Here is a 23782-nt window from a genome sequence, read left to right as displayed (position 1 = left end):
CGGCCGCCAGGCTGGCGTTAAGGCGCCAGCGCCAGCGAAACTGCTCCTCAAGAGGCCGCCCGCGGCCCCCGCCCCCGTCTACGGCCATACCACCCTGAACGCGCCCGATCTCGTCTGATCTCGGAAGCTAAGCAGGGTCGGGCCTGGTTAGTACTTGGATGGGAGACCGCCTGGGAATACCGGGTGCTGTAGGCTTTTTGCCTGCGCCCCCGCCGAGCCCCGCTGCAGGCAGTAGTCAAGGTGGTTTGCCTGCCCGAGCAGGAAGCTTGGGCGATGGCAGAAGCGGGAAGAAACTCTTGAGCACAGGTTCTTGGGATCCACGGAGCAGCGCATGCACATGCGATGGCTGCCTACACAGCTGGCTTGCTTGTCTTGTGGGGAAAGGCGAGATGGGTCAGGGCCTGGGTTCCTGAGGGGCTGAGAATCAAGGCAGGGATAGAAGAAAGGGGACAGGCCCACATCCCCTGAACCCACGCCGGCGCCCACTCACCTTTGTGGAAAATACGATTGAAAAGTGCCCGCAAGAATCTCTTCAGATGCCTCCAGAGTTGAGGGAAGAAGGGGAGGGGGGAGGCCGGGAGCAGGGTGAGCCCTGAAATCCAACCCTTGTCCGGTCACACCCCAGCAGCCCTCCCACCTCAGCCCCTTCAAGACCCCAGGGCTCCCCCAACCGCGCTGCACAGATCCTGCCCTGACCATAGTCACCACGTTGATCCCCACGTTGAGCAAGATGAAGCTGACCGGGATCAGAAGAATTGAGTATCCTTGCTCCTGGCATTTCCTGGGGATGGGGCCAGTGAACGGCTCGGCTCGGTAGTAGTTTCGCTCACCCATGGCCGTTGGTCCCAGGACTGCCTGGGCCCTCTGCCCTCCAGTTTTAACTGGGAGCCAGACTGGGTCATAATGGGGCAGGGGGTGAGGTCACAGTGAGGGAGGGGGATGAAAAGGTGGGCCCAGAGTGGCATTCCCTGGTAACCAGGGTCAGGTAAGCTGAGCCTGGACAGTCAAACAGGGCCCGGTGGCCGGCATACATCCCCTCGAGCGGTCATTCATTCGCTCACCGCCCGCTGACTCACTTGTTCAAATGACACATTGCGTCTCTTGGCCCCTCTTGAGACTAGGAAGACCTTGGCCTCAGAGGCCTGCTGAAGGCCTGGCTGGAGTCCAGAGCCTCAGCCTTCTTCATGCCCTTCACTGGGCCTGGAGCTGGACCTGCCCAGATGTGGAACCTCCCAGTTTGGAAGCAACTTCTTGTATGAGGCTCTCTGTGGACAGGGACAGCTGAGACACAGAGGAGGTGCCCAGAGACCAGGGGTTTGGAGTCTGCAGCTGCAGATGTACTTAGTGCATGGTATAGGACCAGGAGGGGCCTGCTGGCAGAACTGTGGCCACTAAACCAAAGGGACCCTCAGGCCAAGAAGGGGACACTGGCTTCTTATTGCAGGAAGCCAAGCGCAGGGACCCAGGCTGGCAGAAGGAGTGGCGCTTCCAAGCCACAGACCACCAATGTTTCCTGGACTCTGGCGCTCTTTATTCCTCTCTCCATGCCCTGCCGCCCCCTGCCCCTGCCCCCATTTGCTGCTGGTACGTTCATTTTCCCAGTCTGGCTCCCGTGCAGAGAGGGCCTGGAGGCCGAGGTGGAAGGTAGCAGCGAGTCGGCCCGCGCTTGGCCCTCCTGCGGTTGCCGCTTCAGCACCAGACTGTCATACACCTGGTAGTTGGCATTGCCTCCCGGGTTCCGGCTGAGTGGCATGAAGGTGGGCGGGGGTGGAGGGTGCTCGGTAGCCTGGACGTCGGGCAGGAGGTGAGAGGGGCGGAGGAGCAGCGCTGAGCTGGGAGCCGGCGCCCGCTGGTGCGAGGCCTCGGCCAGTACCGTGAGGGAGGCGGAGGTGGCCACAGGGCGCCGCAAGGGCAGGATCTCAGCCCATTCGGCCGCCGGGTGCCGCACCTCGTGGGGATCGCGGGAGTAATCCAAGTGTCCCGTGGAGGGATGCAGGCTGCGGTTGCACTCGCTGCGAGCACAGCTGGGGAGGCTACGTCTGTGGGCCGGTGGGGTGTCGCGCTACCAGGCTTCGGGCCCGTAGCCCCGAGGCACCAGAGCGGATGGAGGCTCAGAGCCCTCCACACCCAGACTCCGCCATGGGCCCAGTTGCCGTCCTTTCGGCCCGCGAGCCCCTCGACCTGCACCTGGCCGCCCCCACCGGCGCCCAGCCCCGGTGCCGCCACCTGTGTGCCGGTGTGTCCCTCCACAGCTCCCTGCGACAAAAGCCCCCCCCCACACCGCCCCTCTGGCGTGTCACCGCGGCCGGGTGCGGGAGCGGGATCGAGGGCAGGGGCCGCTTCCCCGGTCCTGCCGGCCACCAGGGGCGGGGTCCTGAGCTCGGCGGGGGGTGTGGGGGCAAGGGTGGCCTTGCTGGGGCTGAGGGGCCGTGGCGACTCAATGGTGGCTCCCAGTGGCTTCGGGCAGCTGCTGTCGGGCAGGAGGGCCGGCCCGGGCTGCGGCCGGGCTGCGCCTAGCGCCGCGTGGGCGGGCAGGGCCGATGCCCAAGGGACCGCGGGCCCCGGGCCATGAAGCCTCCGGGGCCACGTCCCTGTGAGCGACGTGCGGGATCTTGGGCGGGGCGCCAAGCGCCCAAGGGTTTGCTGGGTCACGGCCGCCCTGAGCTGGGAGGTGGTCTCCAAACCCTCCGCCGCCGCCCGATACCCGAGACCTCCGTTCCCGCTGCCTGGGCGGGCGAGGGGGCCCTGCCGGGGCGGGCCGGCCGCCAGGCCGGCGTTAAGGCGCCAGCGCCAGCGAAACTGGGCCTCAAGAGGCCGCCCGCAGCCCCCGCCCCCGTCTACGGCCATACCACCCTGAACGCGCCCGATCTCGTCTGATCTCGGAAGCTAAGCAGGGTCGGGCCTGGTTAGTACTTGGATGGGAGACCGCCTGGGAATACCGGGTGCTGTAGGCTTTTTGCCTGCCGCTCCGCCCGCCTTCTCCTTTACTCGCCCGCGGCGGGGGCCGCCGGCTCCGCCCCCGCCGGGCCCCGCTGCAGGCCCCACCTCCTCAGGCCCCTCCCACCACGGCGCGCGCCGGCGGGGGCGCTCCCCGCCGGCCCGGCCGGCCAGGCGGCCAGAAGGCGGCCCTGGAAGGCAGCCGCACCCCAGACGCTCCCGGGGTGGCCGGCCCGGACCCAGACTCCGCCGCCGGCCCAGCTGCCGTCCTTTCGGCCCGCGAGCCCCTCGACCTGCACCTGGCCGCCCCCACCGGCGCCCAGCCCCGGCGCCGCCACCTGTGTGCCTGTGTGTCCCTCCACAGCTCCCTCCGACAAAAGCCCCCCCCCACCCCGCCCCTCTGGCGTGTCACCGCGGCCGGGTGCGGGAGCGGGATCGAGGGCAGGGGCCGCTTGCCCGGGCCTGCCGGCCACCAGGGGCGGGGTCCTGAGCTCGGCGGGGGGTGTGGGGGCAAGGGTGGCCTTGCCGGGGCTGAGGGGCCGTGGCGACTCAATGGTGGCTCCCAGTGGCTTCGGGCCAGCTGCTGTCGGGCAGGAGGGCCGGCCCGGGCTGCGGCCGGGCTGCGCCTAGCGCCGCGTGGGCGGGCAGGGCCGATGCCCAAGGGACCGCGGGCCCCGGGCCCTGAAGCCTCTGGGGCCACGTCCCTGTGAGCGACGTGCGGGATCTTGGGCGGGGCGCCAAGCGCCCAAGGGTTTGCTGGGTCACGGCCGCCCTGGGCTGGGAGGTGGTCGCCAAACCCTCCGCCGCCGCCCGATACCCGAGACCTCCGTTCCCCCTGCCTGGGCGGGCGAGGGGGCCCTGCCGGGGCGGGCCGGCCGCCAGGCTGGCGTTAAGGCGCCAGCGCCAGCGAAACTGCTCCTCAAGAGGCCGCCCGCGGCCCCCAACCCCGTCTACGGCCATACCACCCTGAACGCGCCCGATCTCGTCTGATCTCGGAAGCTAAGCAGGGTCGGGCCTGGTTAGTACTTGGATGGGAGACCGCCTGGGAATACCGGGTGCTGTAGGCTTTTTGCCTGCCGCTCCGCCCGCCTTCTCCTTTACTCGCCCGCGGCGGGGGGGCCGCCGGCTCCGCCCCCGCCGAGCCCCGCTGCAGGCAGTAGTCAAGGTGGTTTGCCTGCCCGAGCAGGAAGCTTGGGCGATGGCAGAAGCGGGAAGAAACTCTTGAGCACAGGTTCTTGGGATCCACGGAGCAGCGCATGCACATGCGATGGCTGCCTACACAGCTGGCTTGCTTGTCTTGTGGGGAAAGGCGAGATGGGTCAGGGCCTGGGTTCCTGAGGGGCTGAGAATCAAGGCAGGGATAGAAGAAAGGGGACAGGCCCACATCCCCTGAACCCACGCCGGCGCCCACTCACCTTTGTGGAAAATACGATTGAAAAGTGCCCGCAAGAATCTCTTCAGATGCCTCCAGAGTTGAGGGAAGAAGGGGAGGGGGGAGGCCGGGAGCAGGGTGAGCCCTGAAATCCAACCCTTGTCCGGTCACACCCCAGCAGCCCTCCCACCTCAGCCCCTTCAAGACCCCAGGGCTCCCCCAACCGCGCTGCACAGATCCTGCCCTGACCATAGTCACCACGTTGATCCCCACGTTGAGCAAGATGAAGCTGACCGGGATCAGAAGAATTGAGTATCCTTGCTCCTGGCATTTCCTGGGGATGGGGCCAGTGAACGGCTCGGCTCGGTAGTAGTTTCGCTCACCCATGGCCGTTGGTCCCAGGACTGCCTGGGCCCTCTGCCCTCCAGTTTTAACTGGGAGCCAGACTGGGTCATAATGGGGCAGGGGGTGAGGTCACAGTGAGGGAGGGGGATGAAAAGGTGGGCCCAGAGTGGCATTCCCTGGTAACCAGGGTCAGGTAAGCTGAGCCTGGACAGTCAAACAGGGCCCGGTGGCCGGCATACATCCCCTCGAGCGGTCATTCATTCGCTCACCGCCCGCTGACTCACTTGTTCAAATGACACATTGCGTCTCTTGGCCCCTCTTGAGACTAGGAAGACCTTGGCCTCAGAGGCCTGCTGAAGGCCTGGCTGGAGTCCAGAGCCTCAGCCTTCTTCATGCCCTTCACTGGGCCTGGAGCTGGACCTGCCCAGATGTGGAACCTCCCAGTTTGGAAGCAACTTCTTGTATGAGGCTCTCTGTGGACAGGGACAGCTGAGACACAGAGGAGGTGCCCAGAGACCAGGGGTTTGGAGTCTGCAGCTGCAGATGTACTTAGTGCATGGTATAGGACCAGGAGGGGCCTGCTGGCAGAACTGTGGCCACTAAACCAAAGGGACCCTCAGGCCAAGAAGGGGACACTGGCTTCTTATTGCAGGAAGCCAAGCGCAGGGACCCAGGCTGGCAGAAGGAGTGGCGCTTCCAAGCCACAGACCACCAATGTTTCCTGGACTCTGGCGCTCTTTATTCCTCTCTCCATGCCCTGCCGCCCCCTGCCCCTGCCCCCATTTGCTGCTGGTACGTTCATTTTCCCAGTCTGGCTCCCGTGCAGAGAGGGCCTGGAGGCCGAGGTGGAAGGTAGCAGCGAGTCGGCCCGCGCTTGGCCCTCCTGCGGTTGCCGCTTCAGCACCAGACTGTCATACACCTGGTAGTTGGCATTGCCTCCCGGGTTCCGGCTGAGTGGCATGAAGGTGGGCGGGGGTGGAGGGTGCTCGGTAGCCTGGACGTCGGGCAGGAGGTGAGAGGGGCGGAGGAGCAGCGCTGAGCTGGGAGCCGGCGCCCGCTGGTGCGAGGCCTCGGCCAGTACCGTGAGGGAGGCGGAGGTGGCCACAGGGCGCCGCAAGGGCAGGATCTCAGCCCATTCGGCCGCCGGGTGCCGCACCTCGTGGGGATCGCGGGAGTAATCCAAGTGTCCCGTGGAGGGATGCAGGCTGCGGTTGCACTCGCTGCGAGCACAGCTGGGGAGGCTACGTCTGTGGGCCGGTGGGGTGTCGCGCTACCAGGCTTCGGGCCCGTAGCCCCGAGGCACCAGAGCGGATGGAGGCTCAGAGCCCTCCACACCCAGACTCCGCCATGGGCCCAGTTGCCGTCCTTTCGGCCCGCGAGCCCCTCGACCTGCACCTGGCCGCCCCCACCGGCGCCCAGCCCCGGTGCCGCCACCTGTGTGCCGGTGTGTCCCTCCACAGCTCCCTGCGACAAAAGCCCCCCCCCACACCGCCCCTCTGGCGTGTCACCGCGGCCGGGTGCGGGAGCGGGATCGAGGGCAGGGGCCGCTTCCCCGGTCCTGCCGGCCACCAGGGGCGGGGTCCTGAGCTCGGCGGGGGGTGTGGGGGCAAGGGTGGCCTTGCTGGGGCTGAGGGGCCGTGGCGACTCAATGGTGGCTCCCAGTGGCTTCGGGCAGCTGCTGTCGGGCAGGAGGGCCGGCCCGGGCTGCGGCCGGGCTGCGCCTAGCGCCGCGTGGGCGGGCAGGGCCGATGCCCAAGGGACCGCGGGCCCCGGGCCATGAAGCCTCCGGGGCCACGTCCCTGTGAGCGACGTGCGGGATCTTGGGCGGGGCGCCAAGCGCCCAAGGGTTTGCTGGGTCACGGCCGCCCTGAGCTGGGAGGTGGTCTCCAAACCCTCCGCCGCCGCCCGATACCCGAGACCTCCGTTCCCGCTGCCTGGGCGGGCGAGGGGGCCCTGCCGGGGCGGGCCGGCCGCCAGGCCGGCGTTAAGGCGCCAGCGCCAGCGAAACTGGGCCTCAAGAGGCCGCCCGCAGCCCCCGCCCCCGTCTACGGCCATACCACCCTGAACGCGCCCGATCTCGTCTGATCTCGGAAGCTAAGCAGGGTCGGGCCTGGTTAGTACTTGGATGGGAGACCGCCTGGGAATACCGGGTGCTGTAGGCTTTTTGCCTGCCGCTCCGCCCGCCTTCTCCTTTACTCGCCCGCGGCGGGGGCCGCCGGCTCCGCCCCCGCCGGGCCCCGCTGCAGGCCCCACCTCCTCAGGCCCCTCCCACCACGGCGCGCGCCGGCGGGGGCGCTCCCCGCCGGCCCGGCCGGCCAGGCGGCCAGAAGGCGGCCCTGGAAGGCAGCCGCACCCCAGACGCTCCCGGGGTGGCCGGCCCGGACCCAGACTCCGCCGCCGGCCCAGCTGCCGTCCTTTCGGCCCGCGAGCCCCTCGACCTGCACCTGGCCGCCCCCACCGGCGCCCAGCCCCGGCGCCGCCACCTGTGTGCCTGTGTGTCCCTCCACAGCTCCCTCCGACAAAAGCCCCCCCCCACCCCGCCCCTCTGGCGTGTCACCGCGGCCGGGTGCGGGAGCGGGATCGAGGGCAGGGGCCGCTTGCCCGGGCCTGCCGGCCACCAGGGGCGGGGTCCTGAGCTCGGCGGGGGGTGTGGGGGCAAGGGTGGCCTTGCCGGGGCTGAGGGGCCGTGGCGACTCAATGGTGGCTCCCAGTGGCTTCGGGCCAGCTGCTGTCGGGCAGGAGGGCCGGCCCGGGCTGCGGCCGGGCTGCGCCTAGCGCCGCGTGGGCGGGCAGGGCCGATGCCCAAGGGACCGCGGGCCCCGGGCCCTGAAGCCTCTGGGGCCACGTCCCTGTGAGCGACGTGCGGGATCTTGGGCGGGGCGCCAAGCGCCCAAGGGTTTGCTGGGTCACGGCCGCCCTGGGCTGGGAGGTGGTCGCCAAACCCTCCGCCGCCGCCCGATACCCGAGACCTCCGTTCCCCCTGCCTGGGCGGGCGAGGGGGCCCTGCCGGGGCGGGCCGGCCGCCAGGCTGGCGTTAAGGCGCCAGCGCCAGCGAAACTGCTCCTCAAGAGGCCGCCCGCGGCCCCCAACCCCGTCTACGGCCATACCACCCTGAACGCGCCCGATCTCGTCTGATCTCGGAAGCTAAGCAGGGTCGGGCCTGGTTAGTACTTGGATGGGAGACCGCCTGGGAATACCGGGTGCTGTAGGCTTTTTGCCTGCCGCTCCGCCCGCCTTCTCCTTTACTCGCCCGCGGCGGGGGGGCCGCCGGCTCCGCCCCCGCCGAGCCCCGCTGCAGGCAGTAGTCAAGGTGGTTTGCCTGCCCGAGCAGGAAGCTTGGGCGATGGCAGAAGCGGGAAGAAACTCTTGAGCACAGGTTCTTGGGATCCACGGAGCAGCGCATGCACATGCGATGGCTGCCTACACAGCTGGCTTGCTTGTCTTGTGGGGAAAGGCGAGATGGGTCAGGGCCTGGGTTCCTGAGGGGCTGAGAATCAAGGCAGGGATAGAAGAAAGGGGACAGGCCCACATCCCCTGAACCCACGCCGGCGCCCACTCACCTTTGTGGAAAATACGATTGAAAAGTGCCCGCAAGAATCTCTTCAGATGCCTCCAGAGTTGAGGGAAGAAGGGGAGGGGGGAGGCCGGGAGCAGGGTGAGCCCTGAAATCCAACCCTTGTCCGGTCACACCCCAGCAGCCCTCCCACCTCAGCCCCTTCAAGACCCCAGGGCTCCCCCAACCGCGCTGCACAGATCCTGCCCTGACCATAGTCACCACGTTGATCCCCACGTTGAGCAAGATGAAGCTGACCGGGATCAGAAGAATTGAGTATCCTTGCTCCTGGCATTTCCTGGGGATGGGGCCAGTGAACGGCTCGGCTCGGTAGTAGTTTCGCTCACCCATGGCCGTTGGTCCCAGGACTGCCTGGGCCCTCTGCCCTCCAGTTTTAACTGGGAGCCAGACTGGGTCATAATGGGGCAGGGGGTGAGGTCACAGTGAGGGAGGGGGATGAAAAGGTGGGCCCAGAGTGGCATTCCCTGGTAACCAGGGTCAGGTAAGCTGAGCCTGGACAGTCAAACAGGGCCCGGTGGCCGGCATACATCCCCTCGAGCGGTCATTCATTCGCTCACCGCCCGCTGACTCACTTGTTCAAATGACACATTGCGTCTCTTGGCCCCTCTTGAGACTAGGAAGACCTTGGCCTCAGAGGCCTGCTGAAGGCCTGGCTGGAGTCCAGAGCCTCAGCCTTCTTCATGCCCTTCACTGGGCCTGGAGCTGGACCTGCCCAGATGTGGAACCTCCCAGTTTGGAAGCAACTTCTTGTATGAGGCTCTCTGTGGACAGGGACAGCTGAGACACAGAGGAGGTGCCCAGAGACCAGGGGTTTGGAGTCTGCAGCTGCAGATGTACTTAGTGCATGGTATAGGACCAGGAGGGGCCTGCTGGCAGAACTGTGGCCACTAAACCAAAGGGACCCTCAGGCCAAGAAGGGGACACTGGCTTCTTATTGCAGGAAGCCAAGCGCAGGGACCCAGGCTGGCAGAAGGAGTGGCGCTTCCAAGCCACAGACCACCAATGTTTCCTGGACTCTGGCGCTCTTTATTCCTCTCTCCATGCCCTGCCGCCCCCTGCCCCTGCCCCCATTTGCTGCTGGTACGTTCATTTTCCCAGTCTGGCTCCCGTGCAGAGAGGGCCTGGAGGCCGAGGTGGAAGGTAGCAGCGAGTCGGCCCGCGCTTGGCCCTCCTGCGGTTGCCGCTTCAGCACCAGACTGTCATACACCTGGTAGTTGGCATTGCCTCCCGGGTTCCGGCTGAGTGGCATGAAGGTGGGCGGGGGTGGAGGGTGCTCGGTAGCCTGGACGTCGGGCAGGAGGTGAGAGGGGCGGAGGAGCAGCGCTGAGCTGGGAGCCGGCGCCCGCTGGTGCGAGGCCTCGGCCAGTACCGTGAGGGAGGCGGAGGTGGCCACAGGGCGCCGCAAGGGCAGGATCTCAGCCCATTCGGCCGCCGGGTGCCGCACCTCGTGGGGATCGCGGGAGTAATCCAAGTGTCCCGTGGAGGGATGCAGGCTGCGGTTGCACTCGCTGCGAGCACAGCTGGGGAGGCTACGTCTGTGGGCCGGTGGGGTGTCGCGCTACCAGGCTTCGGGCCCGTAGCCCCGAGGCACCAGAGCGGATGGAGGCTCAGAGCCCTCCACACCCAGACTCCGCCATGGGCCCAGTTGCCGTCCTTTCGGCCCGCGAGCCCCTCGACCTGCACCTGGCCGCCCCCACCGGCGCCCAGCCCCGGTGCCGCCACCTGTGTGCCGGTGTGTCCCTCCACAGCTCCCTGCGACAAAAGCCCCCCCCCACACCGCCCCTCTGGCGTGTCACCGCGGCCGGGTGCGGGAGCGGGATCGAGGGCAGGGGCCGCTTCCCCGGTCCTGCCGGCCACCAGGGGCGGGGTCCTGAGCTCGGCGGGGGGTGTGGGGGCAAGGGTGGCCTTGCTGGGGCTGAGGGGCCGTGGCGACTCAATGGTGGCTCCCAGTGGCTTCGGGCAGCTGCTGTCGGGCAGGAGGGCCGGCCCGGGCTGCGGCCGGGCTGCGCCTAGCGCCGCGTGGGCGGGCAGGGCCGATGCCCAAGGGACCGCGGGCCCCGGGCCATGAAGCCTCCGGGGCCACGTCCCTGTGAGCGACGTGCGGGATCTTGGGCGGGGCGCCAAGCGCCCAAGGGTTTGCTGGGTCACGGCCGCCCTGAGCTGGGAGGTGGTCTCCAAACCCTCCGCCGCCGCCCGATACCCGAGACCTCCGTTCCCGCTGCCTGGGCGGGCGAGGGGGCCCTGCCGGGGCGGGCCGGCCGCCAGGCCGGCGTTAAGGCGCCAGCGCCAGCGAAACTGGGCCTCAAGAGGCCGCCCGCAGCCCCCGCCCCCGTCTACGGCCATACCACCCTGAACGCGCCCGATCTCGTCTGATCTCGGAAGCTAAGCAGGGTCGGGCCTGGTTAGTACTTGGATGGGAGACCGCCTGGGAATACCGGGTGCTGTAGGCTTTTTGCCTGCCGCTCCGCCCGCCTTCTCCTTTACTCGCCCGCGGCGGGGGCCGCCGGCTCCGCCCCCGCCGGGCCCCGCTGCAGGCCCCACCTCCTCAGGCCCCTCCCACCACGGCGCGCGCCGGCGGGGGCGCTCCCCGCCGGCCCGGCCGGCCAGGCGGCCAGAAGGCGGCCCTGGAAGGCAGCCGCACCCCAGACGCTCCCGGGGTGGCCGGCCCGGACCCAGACTCCGCCGCCGGCCCAGCTGCCGTCCTTTCGGCCCGCGAGCCCCTCGACCTGCACCTGGCCGCCCCCACCGGCGCCCAGCCCCGGCGCCGCCACCTGTGTGCCTGTGTGTCCCTCCACAGCTCCCTCCGACAAAAGCCCCCCCCCACCCCGCCCCTCTGGCGTGTCACCGCGGCCGGGTGCGGGAGCGGGATCGAGGGCAGGGGCCGCTTGCCCGGGCCTGCCGGCCACCAGGGGCGGGGTCCTGAGCTCGGCGGGGGGTGTGGGGGCAAGGGTGGCCTTGCCGGGGCTGAGGGGCCGTGGCGACTCAATGGTGGCTCCCAGTGGCTTCGGGCCAGCTGCTGTCGGGCAGGAGGGCCGGCCCGGGCTGCGGCCGGGCTGCGCCTAGCGCCGCGTGGGCGGGCAGGGCCGATGCCCAAGGGACCGCGGGCCCCGGGCCCTGAAGCCTCTGGGGCCACGTCCCTGTGAGCGACGTGCGGGATCTTGGGCGGGGCGCCAAGCGCCCAAGGGTTTGCTGGGTCACGGCCGCCCTGGGCTGGGAGGTGGTCGCCAAACCCTCCGCCGCCGCCCGATACCCGAGACCTCCGTTCCCCCTGCCTGGGCGGGCGAGGGGGCCCTGCCGGGGCGGGCCGGCCGCCAGGCTGGCGTTAAGGCGCCAGCGCCAGCGAAACTGCTCCTCAAGAGGCCGCCCGCGGCCCCCGCCCCCGTCTACGGCCATACCACCCTGAACGCGCCCGATCTCGTCTGATCTCGGAAGCTAAGCAGGGTCGGGCCTGGTTAGTACTTGGATGGGAGACCGCCTGGGAATACCGGGTGCTGTAGGCTTTTTGCCTGCCGCTCCGCCCGCCTTCTCCTTTACTCGCCCGCGGCGGGGGGGCCGCCGGCTCCGCCCCCGCCGAGCCCCGCTGCAGGCAGTAGTCAAGGTGGTTTGCCTGCCCGAGCAGGAAGCTTGGGCGATGGCAGAAGCGGGAAGAAACTCTTGAGCACAGGTTCTTGGGATCCACGGAGCAGCGCATGCACATGCGATGGCTGCCTACACAGCTGGCTTGCTTGTCTGTGGGGAAAGGCGAGATGGGTCAGGGCCTGGGTTCCTGAGGGGCTGAGAATCAAGGCAGGGATAGAAGAAAGGGGACAGGCCCACATCCCCTGAACCCACGCCGGCGCCCACTCACCTTTGTGGAAAATACGATTGAAAAGTGCCCGCAAGAATCTCTTCAGATGCCTCCAGAGTTGAGGGAAGAAGGGGAGGGGGGAGGCCGGGAGCAGGGTGAGCCCTGAAATCCAACCCTTGTCCGGTCACACCCCAGCAGCCCTCCCACCTCAGCCCCTTCAAGACCCCAGGGCTCCCCCAACCGCGCTGCACAGATCCTGCCCTGACCATAGTCACCACGTTGATCCCCACGTTGAGCAAGATGAAGCTGACCGGGATCAGAAGAATTGAGTATCCTTGCTCCTGGCATTTCCTGGGGATGGGGCCAGTGAACGGCTCGGCTCGGTAGTAGTTTCGCTCACCCATGGCCGTTGGTCCCAGGACTGCCTGGGCCCTCTGCCCTCCAGTTTTAACTGGGAGCCAGACTGGGTCATAATGGGGCAGGGGGTGAGGTCACAGTGAGGGAGGGGGATGAAAAGGTGGGCCCAGAGTGGCATTCCCTGGTAACCAGGGTCAGGTAAGCTGAGCCTGGACAGTCAAACAGGGCCCGGTGGCCGGCATACATCCCCTCGAGCGGTCATTCATTCGCTCACCGCCCGCTGACTCACTTGTTCAAATGACACATTGCGTCTCTTGGCCCCTCTTGAGACTAGGAAGACCTTGGCCTCAGAGGCCTGCTGAAGGCCTGGCTGGAGTCCAGAGCCTCAGCCTTCTTCATGCCCTTCACTGGGCCTGGAGCTGGACCTGCCCAGATGTGGAACCTCCCAGTTTGGAAGCAACTTCTTGTATGAGGCTCTCTGTGGACAGGGACAGCTGAGACACAGAGGAGGTGCCCAGAGACCAGGGGTTTGGAGTCTGCAGCTGCAGATGTACTTAGTGCATGGTATAGGACCAGGAGGGGCCTGCTGGCAGAACTGTGGCCACTAAACCAAAGGGACCCTCAGGCCAAGAAGGGGACACTGGCTTCTTATTGCAGGAAGCCAAGCGCAGGGACCCAGGCTGGCAGAAGGAGTGGCGCTTCCAAGCCACAGACCACCAATGTTTCCTGGACTCTGGCGCTCTTTATTCCTCTCTCCATGCCCTGCCGCCCCCTGCCCCTGCCCCCATTTGCTGCTGGTACGTTCATTTTCCCAGTCTGGCTCCCGTGCAGAGAGGGCCTGGAGGCCGAGGTGGAAGGTAGCAGCGAGTCGGCCCGCGCTTGGCCCTCCTGCGGTTGCCGCTTCAGCACCAGACTGTCATACACCTGGTAGTTGGCATTGCCTCCCGGGTTCCGGCTGAGTGGCATGAAGGTGGGCGGGGGTGGAGGGTGCTCGGTAGCCTGGACGTCGGGCAGGAGGTGAGAGGGGCGGAGGAGCAGCGCTGAGCTGGGAGCCGGCGCCCGCTGGTGCGAGGCCTCGGCCAGTACCGTGAGGGAGGCGGAGGTGGCCACAGGGCGCCGCAAGGGCAGGATCTCAGCCCATTCGGCCGCCGGGTGCCGCACCTCGTGGGGATCGCGGGAGTAATCCAAGTGTCCCGTGGAGGGATGCAGGCTGCGGTTGCACTCGCTGCGAGCACAGCTGGGGAGGCTACGTCTGTGGGCCGGTGGGGTGTCGCGCTACCAGGCTTCGGGCCCGTAGCCCCGAGGCACCAGAGCGGATGGAGGCTCAGAGCCCTCCACACCCAGACTCCGCCATGGGCCCAGTTGCCGTCCTTTCGGCCCGCGAGCCCCTCGACCTGCACCTGGCCGCCCCCACCGGCGCCCAGCCCCGGTGCCGCCACCTGTGTGCCGGTGTGTCCCTCCACAGCTCCCTGCGACAAAAGCCCCCCCCCACACCGCCCCTCTGGCGTGTCACCGCGGCCGGGTGCGGGAGCGGGATCGAGGGCAGGGGCCGCTTCCCCGGTCCTGCCGGCCACCAGGGGCGGGGTCCTGAGCTCGGCGGGGGGTGTGGGGGCAAGGGTGGCCTTGCTGGGGCTGAGGGGCCGTGGCGACTCAATGGTGGCTCCCAGTGGCTTCGGGCAGCTGCTGTCGGGCAGGAGGGCCGGCCCGGGCTGCGGCCGGGCTGCGCCTAGCGCCGCGTGGGCGGGCAGGGCCGATGCCCAAGGGACCGCGGGCCCCGGGCCATGAAGCCTCCGGGGCCACGTCCCTGTGAGCGACGTGCGGGATCTTGGGCGGGGCGCCAAGCGCCCAAGGGTTTGCTGGGTCACGGCCGCCCTGGGCTGGGAGGTGGTCTCCAAACCCTCCGCCGCCGCCCGATACCCGAGACCTCCGTTCCTGCTGCCTGGGCGGGCGAGGGGGCCCTGCCGGGGCGGGCCGGCCGCCAGGCCGGCGTTAAGGCGCCAGCGCCAGCGAAACTGGGCCTCAAGAGGCCGCCCGCAGCCCCCGCCCCCGTCTACGGCCATACCACCCTGAACGCGCCCGATCTCGTCTGATCTCGGAAGCTAAGCAGGGTCGGGCCTGGTTAGTACTTGGATGGGAGACCGCCTGGGAATACCGGGTGCTGTAGGCTTTTTGCCTGCCGCTCCGCCCGCCTTCTCCTTTACTCGCCCGCGGCGGGGGCCGCCGGCTCCGCCCCCGCCGGGCCCCGCTGCAGGGGGGGGTATGATGCATACCCGAGAGGACTAGGAGTCCTCAGAAGTGTACTTCCTTTAAAATAAAGCATATAAGCGACTAAGAACTCATGGAAAGAGCTGTATGCCTCCGTATCTACATGGCTACTAAGGGCTTAAACTGGAGGCAAGTTCAGACGTTGAGTTTCCTTTTAGTGCTAGAGCTTGTCAGGCTGACCACACCGCAGTCACGGAAGCACCTGGTTTAGACAGCAAATTCATTTTCTCCCCAGAAGCATTCTTACAGGGTTTTCAGGCCTATCAAGTGCAGGGAATGTCAGGCAGCTTCAAGGCAGCATGAATGCAGCCTTCAAAATGGGAAAGCAAGGCTAGTTCCAGCAGGCCCCCGTTTCCATGGGCACACTCAGCATACCCCACTGTGGTTTCTAACAAGTCCAAAGAGACACAGGTTACCCTGTGTGTCTTTCCCTGAATCAGCTTCTCGAAGTAGAGTGTTCTGCATCAAGCGAACTGCCTCAACCAAGGAACGCCGTAGCTGCTCCTCTGGGCCTTGGCTATTCAAAAGCCTGCAGTGCCACAGGAAGAACAGGACTTAAACTGCAGTCAGAACGCAAGCCGACTTCCTCTAGGAGGCATGGTGACTTCAGGCAGTAGGTCCTGGATGGAATGCAAAGCCGAGGGTTACTCTGAGTGCAGCTCAGACTAGGGCAACGCCTAAGACTTCTATGCCATGTGGGACGTGCCAGAACGGTGTTCGTGAACGTGCCCGAGTGCTGAGGAAATTAAGACGCTCCAAAAGAGAGTACAGTGCGTTTCCCTATGCTCGGCATGCACAGAGGGGCTCTAAAAGGCTACGGTACTGTATGTTGCTTAGCAGACCCAGGTGCGCCTGGGGGTACTCAGTGTTCCTGCCAGCAACAGGATGCCCACAATAGCCTCCTAGGTGTCCAGAAAACTGTGCTGCTGTTAAAGGTACGCAGAGCACAGGCCACCGGCTCATGGAAACTGCTGCACGCCTCTGCTTCTGCAGGGCAAATCAGGGCCTTACTTGCAGGCTTGTGTTTCTGCTGGGTGTGCCGTCAGCGACACCGCATGGCAAGATGCTGACTTTCTCCTCGAGCAGAGTAACTGCAGGTACGAGGGCCTCGAAGCATTCAACGCAGAGTGTTATCACATGGCAGCTCACACAAGGGCCATGACAAAGTCTTCCCGGGCACTTCGGACTCACCAGCAATGTTGTCCTGAGGCCGGTCAAGGTCTATGGAAATGTAGCTCTCCGCAAGGAACGTACAGTGTGTTGCACGTCTCTAGGCACGCACAGACGGCCTCCGAGGGATCAACAAATGGGACTGGAATATTCGCAGCCGGCTCACAGGGGTCTGGAGGTACTCAGTGAACTTGGAGGGGAAATGATGCACACCCGAGAGGACTAGGAGTCCTCAGAAGTGTACTTCCTTTAAAATAAAGCATATAAGCGACTAAGAACTCATGGAAAGAGCTGTATGCCTCCGTATCTACATGGCTACTAAGGGCTTCAACTGGAGGCAAGTTCACACGTTGAGTTTCCTTTTACTGCTGGAGCTTGTCAGGCTGACCACACCGCAGTCACGGAAGCACCTGGTTTAGACAGCAAATTCATTTTCTCCCCAGAAGCATTCTTACAGGGTTTTCAGGCCTATCAAGTGCAGGGAATGTCAGGCAGCTTCAAGGCAGCATGAATGCAGCCTTCAAAATGGGAAAGCAAGGCTAGTTCCAGCAGGCCCCCGTTTCCATGGGCAAACTCACCATACCCCACTGTGGTTTCTAACAAGTCCAAAGAGACACAGGTTACACTGTGTTTCCTTCCCTGAATCAGCTTCTCAAAGTAGGGTGTTCTGCATCAAGCGAACTGCGTCAACCAAGGAACGGCGTACCTGCTCCTCTGGGCCTGTGGCTATTCAAAAGCCGCAGTGCCACAGGAAGAACAGGACTTAAACTGCAGTGAGAACGCAAGCCGACTTCCTCTAGGAGGCATGGTGACTTCAGGCAGGAGGTCCTGGATGGAATGCGAAGCCGAGGGTTACTCTGAGTGCAGCTCAGACTAGGGCAACGCCTAAGACTTCTACGCCATGTGGGTCGTGCCACAACGGTGTTCGTGAACGGGCGCGAGTGCTGAGGAAATTAAGACGCTCCAAAAGAGAGTGCAGTGCGTTTCCCTAAGCTCCGCAAGCACAGAGGGGCTCTAAAGGGCTACGGGACTGGATGTTGCTTAGCAGACCCAGGTGCGCCTGGGGCTACTCAGTGTTCCTGCCAGCAACAGGGTGCCCACGCTAGCTTCCTAGGTGTCCACGTTAAAGGTACGCAGAGCACAGGCCACCGGCTCATGGAAACTGCTGCACGCCTCCGCTTCTGCACGGCAAATCAGGGCCTTACTTCCAGGCATGTGTTTCTGCTTGGTGTGCCGTCAGCGACACCGCATGGCAAGATACTGACTTTCTCCTCGAGCAGAGTGACTGCAGGTACGAGGGCCTCGAAACACTCAAAGCAGAGTATTATCACATGGCAGCTCACACAAGGGCCATGACAAAGTCTTCCTGGGCACTTCGGACTCACCAGCAATGTTGTCCTGAGGCCGGTCGAGGTCTCTGGAAATGTAGCCCTCCTCAAGGAACGTACAGTGTGTTGCCCGTCTCTAGGCACGCACAGACGGCCTCCGAGGGATCAACAAATGGGACTGGAAGTTTCGCAGCCGGCCCACAGGGCTCTGGAGGTACTCAGTGAACTTGGAGGGGAAATGATGCATACACGAGAGGCCTAGGAGCGCTCAGAAGTTTTCTTCCTTTATAATAAAGCATATAAGCGACTAAGAACTCATGGAAAGAGCTGCATGCCTCCGTATCTACATGGGTACTAAGGGCCTAAACTGGAGGCAAGTTCACACGTTGAGTTTCCTTTTAGCGCTAGAGCTTGTCAGGGTGACCACACCGCAGGCGCAGAAGCACCTGGTTTAGATAGCAAATTCATTTTCTCCCCAGAAACATTCTTACAGGGTTTACAGGCCTGTCAAGAGCAGGGGATGTCAGGCAGCTTCAAGGCAGCATGAATGCAGCCTTCAAAATGGGAAGCAAGGCTAGTTCCAGCAGGCCCCCGTTTCCATGGGCACACTCAGCATACCCCACTGTGGTTTCTAACAAGTCCAAAGAGACACAGGTTACCCTGTGTGTCTTTCCCTGAATCAGCTTCTCGAAGTAGAGTGTTCTGCATCAAGCGAACTGCCTCAACCAAGGAACGCCGTAGCTGCTCCTCTGGGCCTGTGGCTATTCAAAAGCCTGCAGTGCCGCAGGAAGAAAAGGACTTAAACTGCAGTCAGAACGCAAGCCGACTTCCTCTAGGAGGCATGGTGACTTCAGGCAGGAGGTCCTGGATGGAATGCGAAGCCGAGGGTTACTCTGAGTGCTGCTCAGACTAAGGCAATGCCTAAGACTTCTACGCCATGTGGGACGTGCCAGAACGGAGTTCGTAAACGTGCGCGAGTGCTGAGGAAATTAAGACGCCTCAAAAGAGAGTGCAGTGCGTTTCCCTACGCTCGGCAAGCACAGAGGGGCTGTACAGGGCTACGGTACTGGATGTTGCTTAGCAGACCCAGGTGCGCCTGGGGGTACTCAGTGTTCCTGCCGGCAACTGGGTGCCCACGCTAGCCTCCTAGGTGTCCAGAAAACTGTGCTGCCGTTAAAGGTACGCAGTGCACAGGCCACCGGCTCATGGAAACTGCTGCACGCCTCCGCTTCTGCACGGCAAATCAGGGCCTTACTTCCAGGCATGTGTTTCTGCTGGGTGTGGCGACAGCGACACCGCATGGCAAGATGCTGACTTTCTCCTCGAGCAGAGTGACTCCAGGTACGAGGGCCTCGAAGCATTCAAAACAGCCTCGAAGCATTCAAAACAGAGTGTTATCACATGGCAGCTCACACCAGGGCCATGACAAAGTCTTCCTGGGCACTTCGGACTCAGCAGCAATGTTGTCCTGAGGCCGGTCGAGGTCTCTGGAAACGTAGCTCTCATCAAGGAACATACGGTGTGTTGCCCGTCTCTAGGCACGCACAGACGACCTCCGAGGGATCAACAAATGGGACTGGAAGTTTCGCAGCAGGCCCACAGGGCTCTGGAGGTACTCAGTGAACTTGGAGGGGAAATGATGCATACCCGAGAGGATTAGGAGTCCTCAGAAGTGTACTTCCTTTAAAATAAAGCATATAAGCGACTAAGAACTCATGGAAAGAGCTGTAGGCCTCCGTATCTACATGGTTACTAAGGGCTTCAACTGGAGGCAAGTTCACACGTTGAGTTTCCTTTCAGTGCTAGAGCTTGTCAGGCTGACCACACCGCAGTCACGGAAGCACCTGGTTTAGACAGCAAATTCATTTTCTCCCCAGAAGCATTCTTACAGTGTTTACAGGACTATCAAGTGCAGGGAATATCAGGCAGCTTCAACGCAGCATGAATGCGGCCTTCAAAATGGGAAAGCAAGGCTAGTTCCAGCAGGCCCCCGTTTCCATGGGCACACTCAGCATACCCCACTGTGGTTTCTAACAAGTCCAAAGAGACACAGGTTACCCTGTGTTTCCTTCCCTGAATCAGCTTCTCGAAGTAGGGTGTTCTGCATCAAGCGAACTGCCTCAACCAAGGAACGCCGTAGCTGCTCCTCTGGGCCTAGGCTATTCGAAAGCCTGCAGTGCCACAGGAAGAACAGGACTTAAACTGCAGTCAGAACGCAAGCCGACTTCCTCTAGGAGGCATGGTGACTTCAGGCAGGAGGTCCTGGATGGAATGCGAAGCCGAGGGTTACTCTGAGTGCAGCTCAGACTAGGGCAACGCCTAAGACTTCTACGCCATGTGGGACGTGCCAGAACGGTGTTCGTGAACGTGCGCGAGTGCTGAGGAAATTAAGACGCTCCAAAAGTGAGTGCAGTGCGTTTCCCTACGCTCGGCATGCACAGAGGGGCTCTAAAGGGCTACGGGACTGGATGTTGCTTAGCAGACCCAGGTGCGCCTGGGGCTACTCAGTGTTCCTGCCGGCAACAGGGTGCCCACGCTAGCTTCCTAGGTGTCCACGTTAAAGGTACGCAGAGCACAGGCCACCGGCTCATGGAAACTGCTGCACGCCTCCGCTTCTGCACGGCAAATCAGGGCCTTACTTCCAGGCATGTGTTTCTGCTGGGTGTGCCGTCAGCGACACCGCATGGCAAGATGCTGACTTTCTCCTCGAGCAGAGTGACTGCAGGTACGAGGGCCTCGAAACAGTCAAAGCAGAGTATTATCACAGGGCAGCTCACACAAGTGCCATGACAAAGTTTTCCTGGGCACTTCGGACTCACCAGCAATGTTGTCCTGAGGCCGGTCGAGGTCTCTGGAAATGTAGCTCTCCTCAAGGAACGTACAGTGTGTTGCCCGTCTCTAGGCACGCACAGACGGCCTCCGAGGGATCAACAAATGGGACTGGAAGATTCGCAGCCGGCCCACAGGGCTCTGGAGGTACTCAGTGAACTTGGAGGGGAAATGATGCATACACGAGAGGCCTAGGAGTCCTCAGAAGTTTTCTTCCTTTATAATAAAGCATATAAGCGACTAAGAACTCATGGAAAGAGCTGCATGCCTCCGTATCTACATGGGTACTAAGGGTCTAAACTGGAGGCAAGTTCACACGTTGAGTTTCCTTTTAGCGCTAGAGCTTGTCAGGGTGACCACACCGCAGGCGCAGAAGCACCTGGTTTAGATAGCAAATTCATTTTCTCCCCAGAAACATTCTTACAGGGTTTACAGGCCTGTCAAGAGCAGGGGATGTCAGGCAGCTTCAAGGCAGCATGAATGCAGCCTTCAAAATGGGAAAGCAAGGCTAGTTCCAGCAGGCCCCCGTTTCCATGGGCACACTCAGCATACCCCACTGTGGTTTCTAACAAGTCCAAAGAGACACAGGTTACCCTGTGTGTCTTTCCCTGAATCAGCTTCTCGAAGTAGAGTGTTCTGCATCAAGCGAACTGCCTCAACCAAGGAACGCCGTAGCTGCTCCTCTGGGCCTGTGGCTATTCAAAAGCCTGCAGGGCCGCAGGAAGAAAAGGACTTAAACTGCAGTCAGAACGCAAGCCGACTTCCTCTAGGAGGCACGGTGATTTCAAGCAGGAGGTCCTGGATGGAATGCGAAGCCGAGGGTTACTCTGAGTGCTGCTCAGACTAAGGCAATGCCTAAGACTTCTACGCCATGTGGGACGTGCCAGAACGGAGTTCGTAAACGTGCGCGAGTGCTGAGGAAATTAAGACGCCTCAAAAGAGAGTGCAGTGCGTTGCCCTACGCTCGGCAAGCACAGAGGGGCTGTACAGGGCTACGGTACTGGATGTTGCTTAGCAGACCCAGGTGCGCCTGGGGGTACTCAGTGTTCCTGCCGGCAACTGGGTGCCCACGCTAGCCTCCTAGGTGTCCAGAAAACTGTGCTGCCGTTAAAGGTACGCAGAGCACAGGCCACCGGCTCATGGAAACTGCTGCACGCCTCCGCTTCTGCACGGCAAATCAGGGCCTTACTTCCAGGCATGTGTTTCTGCTGGGTGTGGCGTCAGCGACACCGCATGGCAAGATGCTGACTTTCTCCTCGAGCAGAGTGACTCCAGGTACGAGGGCCTCGAAGCATTCAAAACAGCCTCGAAGCATTCAAAACAGAGTGTTATCACATGGCAGCTCACACCAGGGCCATGACAAAGTCTTCCTGGGCACTTCGGACTCAGCAGCAATGTTGTCCTGAGGCCGGTCGAGGTCTCTGGAAACGTAGCTCTCATCAAGGAACATACGGTGTGTTGCCCGTCTCTAGGCACGCACAGACGACCTCCGAGGGATCAACAAATGGGACTGGAAGTTTCGCAGCAGGCCCACAGGGCTCTGGAGGTACTCAGTGAACTTGGAGGGGAAATGATGCATACCCGAGAGGATTAGGAGTCCTCAGAAGTGTACTTCCTTTAAAATAAAGCATATAAGCGACTAAGAACTCATGGAAAGAGCTGTAGGCCTCCGTATCTACATGGTTACTAAGGGCTTCAACTGGAGGCAAGTTCACACGTTGAGTTTCCTTTCAGTGCTAGAGCTTGTCAGGCTGACCACACCGCAGTCACGGAAGCACCTGGTTTAGACAGCAAATTCATTTTCTCCCCAGAAGCATTCTTACAGTGTTTACAGGACTATCAAGTGCAGGGAATATCAGGCAGCTTCAACGCAGCATGAATGCGGCCTTCAAAATGGGAAAGCAAGGCTAGTTCCAGCAGGCCCCCGTTTCCATGGGCACACTCAGCATACCCCACTGTGGTTTCTAACAAGTCCAAAGAGACACAGGTTACCCTGTGTTTCCTTCCCTGAATCAGCTTCTCGAAGTAGGGTGTTCTGCATCAAGCGAACTGCCTCAACCAAGGAACGCCGTAGCTGCTCCTCTGGGCCTAGGCTATTCGAAAGCCTGCAGTGCCACAGGAAGAACAGGACTTAAACTGCAGTCAGAACGCAAGCCGACTTCCTCTAGGAGGCATGGTGACTTCAGGCAGGAGGTCCTGGATGGAATGCGAAGCCGAGGGTTACTCTGAGTGCAGCTCAGACTAGGGCAACGCCTAAGACTTCTACGCCATGTGGGACGTGCCAGAACGGTGTTCGTGAACGTGCGCGAGTGCTGAGGAAATTAAGACGCTCCAAAAGTGAGTGCAGTGCGTTTCCCTACGCTCGGCATGCACAGAGGGGCTCTAAAGGGCTACGGGACTGGATGTTGCTTAGCAGACCCAGGTGCGCCTGGGGCTACTCAGTGTTCCTGCCGGCAACAGGGTGCCCACGCTAGCTTCCTAGGTGTCCACGTTAAAGGTACGCAGAGCACAGGCCACCGGCTCATGGAAACTGCTGCACGCCTCCGCTTCTGCACGGCAAATCAGGGCCTTACTTCCAGGCATGTGTTTCTGCTGGGTGTGCCGTCAGCGACACCGCATGGCAAGATGCTGACTTTCTCCTCGAGCAGAGTGACTGCAGGTACGAGGGCCTCGAAACAGTCAAAGCAGAGTATTATCACAGGGCAGCTCACACAAGTGCCATGACAAAGTTTTCCTGGGCACTTCGGACTCACCAGCAATGTTGTCCTGAGGCCGGTCGAGGTCTCTGGAAATGTAGCTCTCCTCAAGGAACGTACAGTGTGTTGCCCGTCTCTAGGCACGCACAGACGGCCTCCGAGGGATCAACAAATGGGACTGGAAGATTCGCAGCCGGCCCACAGGGCTCTGGAGGTACTCAGTGAACTTGGAGGGGAAATGATGCATACACGAGAGGCCTAGGAGTCCTCAGAAGTTTTCTTCCTTTATAATAAAGCATATAAGCGACTAAGAACTCATGGAAAGAGCTGCATGCCTCCGTATCTACATGGGTACTAAGGGTCTAAACTGGAGGCAAGTTCACACGTTGAGTTTCCTTTTAGCGCTAGAGCTTGTCAGGGTGACCACACCGCAGGCGCAGAAGCACCTGGTTTAGATAGCAAATTCATTTTCTCCCCAGAAACATTCTTACAGGGTTTACAGGCCTGTCAAGAGCAGGGGATGTCAGGCAGCTTCAAGGCAGCATGAATGCAGCCTTCAAAATGGGAAAGCAAGGCTAGTTCCAGCAGGCCCCCGTTTCCATGGGCACACTCAGCATACCCCACTGTGGTTTCTAACAAGTCCAAAGAGACACAGGTTACCCTGTGTGTCTTTCCCTGAATCAGCTTCTCGAAGTAGAGTGTTCTGCATCAAGCGAACTGCCTCAACCAAGGAACGCCGTAGCTGCTCCTCTGGGCCTGTGGCTATTCAAAAGCCTGCAGGGCCGCAGGAAGAAAAGGACTTAAACTGCAGTCAGAACGCAAGCCGACTTCCTCTAGGAGGCACGGTGATTTCAAGCAGGAGGTCCTGGATGGAATGCGAAGCCGAGGGTTACTCTGAGTGCTGCTCAGACTAAGGCAATGCCTAAGACTTCTACGCCATGTGGGACGTGCCAGAACGGAGTTCGTAAACGTGCGCGAGTGCTGAGGAAATTAAGACGCCTCAAAAGAGAGTGCAGTGCGTTGCCCTACGCTCGGCAAGCACAGAGGGGCTGTACAGGGCTACGGTACTGGATGTTGCTTAGCAGACCCAGGTGCGCCTGGGGGTACTCAGTGTTCCTGCCG

The 23782-nt window shown here is 62.6% G+C and overlaps 8 non-coding genes across 8 annotated transcripts; all 8 read left to right on the top strand.

The window, feature by feature from the left end:
• Positions 1 to 76: 76 nt before the first annotated feature.
• Positions 77 to 195, top strand: LOC132415427 (5S ribosomal RNA). The gene has a single exon (XR_009517163.1). It is a non-coding gene; the product is annotated as a 5S ribosomal RNA (ribosomal RNA).
• Positions 196 to 2835: 2640 nt separating this feature from the next.
• On the top strand, positions 2836 to 2954 carry LOC132415415 (5S ribosomal RNA). Its single transcript, XR_009517152.1, has one exon. It is a non-coding gene; the product is annotated as a 5S ribosomal RNA (ribosomal RNA).
• A 931-nt stretch (positions 2955 to 3885) lies between these two features.
• Positions 3886 to 4004, top strand: LOC132415403 (5S ribosomal RNA). Its single transcript, XR_009517141.1, has one exon. It is a non-coding gene; the product is annotated as a 5S ribosomal RNA (ribosomal RNA).
• A 2693-nt stretch (positions 4005 to 6697) lies between these two features.
• LOC132415681 (5S ribosomal RNA) lies at positions 6698 to 6816 on the top strand. Its single transcript, XR_009517400.1, has one exon. It is a non-coding gene; the product is annotated as a 5S ribosomal RNA (ribosomal RNA).
• Positions 6817 to 7747: 931 nt separating this feature from the next.
• LOC132415670 (5S ribosomal RNA) lies at positions 7748 to 7866 on the top strand. Its single transcript, XR_009517389.1, has one exon. It is a non-coding gene; the product is annotated as a 5S ribosomal RNA (ribosomal RNA).
• Positions 7867 to 10559: 2693 nt separating this feature from the next.
• On the top strand, positions 10560 to 10678 carry LOC132415629 (5S ribosomal RNA). Its single transcript, XR_009517349.1, has one exon. It is a non-coding gene; the product is annotated as a 5S ribosomal RNA (ribosomal RNA).
• A 931-nt stretch (positions 10679 to 11609) lies between these two features.
• LOC132415515 (5S ribosomal RNA) lies at positions 11610 to 11728 on the top strand. The gene has a single exon (XR_009517246.1). It is a non-coding gene; the product is annotated as a 5S ribosomal RNA (ribosomal RNA).
• Positions 11729 to 14420: 2692 nt separating this feature from the next.
• Positions 14421 to 14539, top strand: LOC132415397 (5S ribosomal RNA). Its single transcript, XR_009517135.1, has one exon. It is a non-coding gene; the product is annotated as a 5S ribosomal RNA (ribosomal RNA).
• The last annotated feature ends 9243 nt before the right edge of the window (positions 14540 to 23782 follow it).

The sequence above is a fragment of the Delphinus delphis genome, chromosome 19, assembly GCF_949987515.2.
Source record: "Delphinus delphis chromosome 19, mDelDel1.2, whole genome shotgun sequence".
NCBI classification, from domain to species: domain Eukaryota; kingdom Metazoa; phylum Chordata; class Mammalia; order Artiodactyla; family Delphinidae; genus Delphinus; species Delphinus delphis.
Note: the sequence above shows the minus strand (reverse complement) of the source record. Positions and strands in the feature narration are given on the sequence as shown.